The sequence below is a fragment of the Coregonus lavaretus genome (assembly GCF_964263955.1).
Source record: "Coregonus lavaretus genome assembly, chromosome: 24".
Taxonomy (NCBI): Eukaryota; Metazoa; Chordata; class Actinopteri; order Salmoniformes; family Salmonidae; genus Coregonus; species Coregonus lavaretus.
This window is the reverse complement of record NC_140011.1, coordinates 5,370,045-5,376,691: the sequence shown is the minus strand read 5'-3', so window position 1 is coordinate 5,376,691 and position 6,647 is coordinate 5,370,045. Positions and strand designations below refer to the sequence as shown.

The following is a 6,647-nucleotide window of genomic DNA, read 5'->3' as shown; positions in this document are numbered from 1 at the left end:
TAAATTCTTAGGTGAAATGGAGGTTTAATTTGAAAGTGGTTGTTTTGCAAAGGATACTGTTTGGTCGTTTATTTTCTTGTCATTCCAGAAGCATGTGGGAGAACATGTGGAGATTGGAATACTCAAACAAAGACAATATGACTGGAGGAGAGGAAACAAGGATGGTGTGGCTGATTCCATCATCAACAAGTCCATTGGAAGAGGACACTACAGGAAGAGGAAGTGTAGTGGACTACATTCCAGTGTCTGCAATGAAATATAGACATATTTGATGTGTAATACATAATTGTGTCATTCTTAGGTATTGATTTTAGTAGAATTATGTTTGATGTTATTGAATGCAGATGAGGATCGTAGATGCTTTTGTTTATTTCGATGGGGTTAGGGACAGAATGTTTAAGCAGGGAGAGATTCCCTTTCAGGTCCTATGGGTTGACCAGCCTGAGAGTGGATATTTATGGATAGGATTTTGTTTACATGGGTATTTAATTACATCATAGTTTCAAATGCATTTACATGAGTTATGAGGTTATCTGGAGTACCGACGGTGGTTGCCTGGGGCAGAGGGACGGTGAGAGAATTTTACTGTCTTGATTGATATGGATGGATGGCTGCTGGACAGTTTTTCGCTCTCACACTCCATAGAGATTTATTCATAATTCATAGTAATGTGTTCATACTTCATAAACAGTTGTTCATGGGTCATAGTAATGTATTCACACTTCATAAACAGGTATTTCATAGAAAGGTATTTACACTCTAGAGGAGAATGTTTTTGGGTTTAAGGTTAAGAATATTCAATGAGATAAATGGTTAATAGTCATAATCTTATTCTGTTTGTTTTCGAGAGGTTTATTTCGTCTCGAAAGGGGGGAATATCGTATCTGAAGATTATGCCTTTGTTAAATGTTTTTCATGACGAAATGGAATGTTGGTTGTTCAGGCCAAAGGGGGGATGTTTTATGATGTTATTTGAAATGTGCCGCTTGGAGGGTGACGCCCGAGGGGAGACTGGTGATTGGCCAGAAGAGGGAGTAGCCCCTCCCTTTGCATTGTTTATAAATAGGAGTTAAACGATGAGACGACAGAACGGCCATAACAATCTGGGAGGCGTTCTCCAGGCAACGCGTGTCTGTGAATTTATGCTGTAACCTCGTGGTATGAATAAAAACTTCTGACACGATGCAGCATAACGGACTTTTTGTTCATCAGCAATATTACCACCATTCATCATATACGACAGTACTTTTTGCAGTAGTGGTGACTGGTTGTAGTTTTAAAAAAGTAGGTAGATGAAAAGGTAGGATAGCCCGAACATGTAAAAGTTGGTTTGGTGTCTTTAGCTTGAACGGTTCAAGAAATACTGTTGGTGAGTTATTTTATGCTAATTATTATAGTTATAGTTTATAAACGTTTGAGAATTTGAAATTAGGATAGCCTGAACATGTAAGTTGGTTTGGTGTCCCTAGCTTGAACGATTCAATAATTACTGTTGGTTAGTTATTTCTATTTAGTTATAGTTTATTTTTAAAAAAGTGTTAAAAAATTTGATAGCCTGAACGTTTTAAAGTTGGTTTTGTAGCTTAATTGGCCAAGGAGCAGGACCATTTTGAATTGCTACCTCTGTATTCATGTGGTTCTCATTCAAACCCATGTTAACCATTTAGAATGTGCATAAATTATAGTAAAAAAAAACTTTTTACCATTCTAGTCTATGGCCCTTTTTGCCATTGAAATGCATTGGTGTCCATAGCAACTGCTCCGTTTGGGCTGCTCAATGACGCAACATGAGAGCTGTTGACATTAGCTAGCTGCTTTCCGTCACTTAACTCCTACAAACAGCTGTAACTTTTTTTTATTGGTAGACAATATTTTGTTTCAAATGCCAGATTTCAATAGTAGAGGAACCTTTTATTTTTTAAAGAATTGTTCCGATTCCAGATTTTAATAGAAAATTAGACCTAGATGTCATACCCTCTAAGTTTGTGTGAGTATCCATAGCAACAGTTCCGTTTGGGCTGCTCAATGATGAGACATAAGAGAGCTGTTAGCTGATGTTATCTAGCTTTTTTCGTCTCTCTAAACAGTGAACTTCTTTATTGGTAGAATATATTTTTGTTCAAACGCCAGATTTGAATAGCAGAGAGATTTCATAAGCTCTAAGTGTTTGTCTGACTTCTTGGGGGAGTGGTCAAAATTGCAGTTTGGAAAAAGTTGAGAAAATGTGTTAATGCAGTTACTAAAAAAAAAACAGCTGTATCAATAGAATATTTTTTTTATTTGAACAGCAGACCAAGATGTCATATCCGCTAACTTGTTGGGGAAGTGGTCAGATTTTCAGTTTATAGAAGGTTAGTGAAAATGTTGATGCGGTTCCTAAAACAGCTGCAACTTTTTATCAGAATAAGAAAATAGAAATCTGCGTTCAGTTTTGAAAAGTAGAGGAAGATTTCATACACTAACTTTTTGTCGAAGTTATTGGCCGTGGTCAAAGTATCTCATTTCTGTCAATTGTTGCATTTACAGTGAATGGAATGTTGGAAGTGATGTCACAATGGGGCTCTTTAGATTGTTGAGGAAATGCCATGAAAGTGGATGGAGGACAAAGTTTAATAGTTTAAAAAGGTATAAAGGATATCAAAAAATGTAAGCAACTCAATCCAGACCAGTTCGCACGTTTTAAAGTTTAAACAGCGTTTCTAGCTTAAACGGTGTAAGAGGAGTAGCATGCAGAAGACGTGACAGTGCAAGGAGTTTCACACCGTCTAAGGGGTCGGGCATAGGCAATGACTCAAAGGTTAAGGCACAGGATCGCGGTGCAAACAGAGTCTTATTAACAAAAGGTAAACTAAATCCTGGCTCTTTCAGAGCTCTACAGGGTCAGACTTTAAACTTAAGAAACAAAAGCATGACGTCAACAGGACTAGCCAAAAGCAGCTTAAACGCTGCAAATCCTATCAGTCCAAACCATACCTCACGTGATGTGTGCTCTCCAGGACACCTCCCCCAGAGTGAGAGCTGCACACCTTTAAGTCTTTACGCAGTCAATTAGAGGGCTGCCACCCTCATTAAGGGAACATTGCTCAGCTGGAGCTTGTTCCCCTAGCCCTGCTGCACAAATATATAAAGTCGGGACTTTTGCTTGGCAAGTCCCACCTAAGAAGTATGTCAAAGTTTTAAAGTGGGGACTCTTGCTTCGCAAACCTTATTAATTACTTGTTTTGCAGTGTAGGTCCTAGCTGTCTATTGGAACAACATTGTAACAGGGTTGGTTTTGTTTCCACTTGCCATTGCAAAAATATGTATTCAATGTTTTTGTATTCTTATTGGTTGGTTGAATTTACATACTCTATCAATAAGGTGTGCCATTGGTCATTACATTTACGTCATTTAGCAGACACTCTTATCCAGAGCGACTTACAGGAGCAATTAGGGTTAAGTGCCTTGCTCAAGGGCACATCGACAGATTTTTCACCTAGTCGGCTCGGGGATTAGAATCAGCGACCTTTCGGTTACTGGCACAACGCCTTTAACCACTAAGCTACCTGCCGTCATGCTTGCTAAGGTCAATTCTTCCCAGTCTGATATTGACTTGCAAGCTACGAATCACGAATCTACAGCCATCAACATACTGTTGTCCTGCACGTCTAATATGTTTCCTTGTGTCTATCTTCAGAATAAATACCAATCAATTGGGACCGCTGGCTGGGCATTCCTTTCTTTAAAAACACAATGCAAGAGTTACGAAGTACTTCTGGTCATTGCTGGATATCTGTTACATACACAACTTCTTTAGCAAAAATAAATGTTGGGTGAAGTAGGCAATTTCCTTTCCTTTTTGGCATCAGACCTGCCTAATTCTCACTTGAAACTGTTTTTGTGTTTAATAGGCTAAATTACACATTCTGTTAACATACAGATGTAGGATCTTAATTTGATCACCATGTTGCAGGAGAACATTCCTGCAATCAGGACATTTAAAACTTGTTGTTTTTTAGGTTTAAAAAGGGCTTCTGAAATTAGTAATTTACGCTTTGAAATGTCAGACTTGATTTTTCCTCACAATTTTTTTTATTAACCCCTACAAAAATGTAAATTAATTATAATTCACATTCCTGTTGCAGGATTATTTTCCTGTTGTAGCAAACTGGCTCAAATTAAGATTCTACATCTGTATGACCCCAAAGTGATGAAATTTCATATTTACATTTGATTATTTATCACGAAGTAGTTTGGATGTAGAGAACTACTTTTTCAAAGTAACTTTAGTTAAGTAAATTATATTTTGCGAGGGGAGCTTTAGTGTAGCTTAACTTCTTCCAGTGTGAAGTAATTGGTAACTTGGTAAACTATACTTTCAGAGTAGCTTCCCCAACACTGCATTTCATGGGTGCACAATCCATAGGTCAGGCTGTACAGTGCAATATGAATGTTCAATACACACAATATACTGACTGGGATGGTGATTTCCCACAGTCAAAATCCTGCAATAAGAGCCAAGATGCTAATATTTGTGTAAATTCTTCATAGTTGTGTTCTGTGGGTGTCACTTAGTAGGCTGATACTCCATTTCATGGGAGCACAATCTATAGGTTAGGCTGTACACTGCATATAAGTATGCCCTCAATGAAATTCTGAATTCAAATACATCCACAGTGCGATTTCAACAGATTTGTACTTTTTTGTTGTTGGTCAAATTAACTAATAATTGTATTTTGTTGTTTTGTATATAATTATAGTCCAATTGTGGCATGTTTTAACTTTTTATCCGTTTGCTTCAGTTTCAATTGGTGACTTTTATTTTGAAGGCAAACCGCCGATTCCACTATACGCTAATGTTGCTCATGACACACACGTGCTGCGGATGGTTAGTGTGAACCTGATCATTGCCCCTCTGTGAAGCAATAAGCAATGTATCAATTATGTGCGGAAGAGGAGAAAGACAGTTACCGTAACAAATTAGGTGAGTAAGTACTTTAAAATGATACATTATGATAATCTATATCACGGCATGTTCAGAGAAAAAATTCGACTCCTGTGTATGACATCGTAACAGCGTCACCGGGGTGTTGTTTGGGAATCCAACAAAGACTGTCGGTAATAATGTAATTTTACCTTTGTTATAGACACGAAACGACTATTTTTTTATACGCCTAAACTTAAGCTGTTTTTTGTGGCTTCTTGCTTCGTTATCAGCTTGTGAATTTTGTTGGAGCCATAACACGTGCCATTCAACCGGCACCTGGCACACGCATTTAGACGGTTCATCTTTTTATGATTTCACAGCGATATCATTTTACACAAGTCTAGGTAGGCAATTGTATATCACTTACCTATAAGTCGTTATAATATCGATAAAATGTTAGTGACGACAAATAATTATTTATGGATATACACTGGTTATTTAATGTCATGGGATGCTATTACAGTATGGAACAATTATTTGGAATAAGTGAAGTAGGCCTTACAACATGTATTGTGAAAAAGCTACTATAGGGAGCTCAAATGTTCACCTGTCTTGGATCATCAGTTGGCAACATATGTAATTCTATGCAATTGCATTTCTACAAAATAATGGTATTGGATAGTGATGGGGGAAAATGTATAGTTACATATCGCAATATTACTTTGGACGATATATATATCGATACTTTAACTCCAGGTATCGATTTGTAAAAAAATAATAAAAATGTTTTGCTAGGTAGCGTTAGTTAGCGCTAGTTGGCTGTACCTGTGCCAAAAGCAATATTCTGCTGTCTGTTGGCATTTTATGAGATGCCACTCTGAGGTCTTGATTGATTGTAAAAAGATCAGCCCATTCCATGCCATAGTCTGCCCTGGGGACACCTCCGGTAGGCTACTCTCCAGAACATCATATAGGACTGCCAGCCAGGCCACTTACCATTGTCCACTGAACCTCATGGAGAAAGTTATAAATGAAATTTACACATCACATTGATGCCATCAGAACCCTGTATGTGAGTTGGACATTAAGGCCAACTCACATACAGGGTTCTGATGGCATCAATGTTCCCAAAATTGCTATTAATTCCAACAGAATTGTAACACCTGAGCATGGATGCCCTGACATAAAATGATGACATCATCTTGTCTCTGTGACACTGTCTGTCCCCAGGGCATCGGTGAGGTCACTGGAATGTTCTGCAAAGTGTTCTTTTTGAAATTACTCACCAGACCATAACAAACACAAATAGCCCTCATGCTAATCCTATGCACTGGACTGTGCTACTGTCTCAGCCTTGGTCTACTTTCAAAGCATAGTTGAAGAAAGTCAACATCTCTTTTACAAGGCTGACATAAAGAGGGACACGTAATGTGATTACCCTGTGTGTAAAAATGTGACAAACAACTTGACCTCTAATAACTTCTTTGTCGAGTACTTGGTGTTGATTAGGGTGCTAACGAATGCTTGTTTGTCTGCTACCCACCACCATGTTTGTAAATCAAATTACATTTAAACATTTTTAATGTTGAGTGTGTCAATTCCTTGGATCCTCTGGCAGCACAAATCACCCTCCAATGAATTTCAGCTACACCACTCAACATCTTAATGCTCTTTTAAAGAGTAATGGCATTTGTGCCCAATGTTCACTGAGACTTACAGGGACCATTCTTTGATATATTTT

At 37.9% G+C, this 6,647-nt stretch overlaps 1 protein-coding gene across 1 annotated transcript in view; it reads left to right on the top strand.

The window, feature by feature from the left end:
* The first annotated feature begins 4,867 nt into the window (after nucleotides 1-4,867).
* The window catches only part of LOC311099951 (volume-regulated anion channel subunit LRRC8A-like), a 34,728-nt gene continuing 32,948 nt past the window's right edge, over nucleotides 4,868-6,647 (top strand). The window contains exon 1 of the mRNA XM_084140672.1: nucleotides 4,868-4,963. The gene's annotated coding sequence lies outside the window, so the exon portion shown is untranslated. The remainder of the gene's footprint in view (nucleotides 4,964-6,647) is intronic.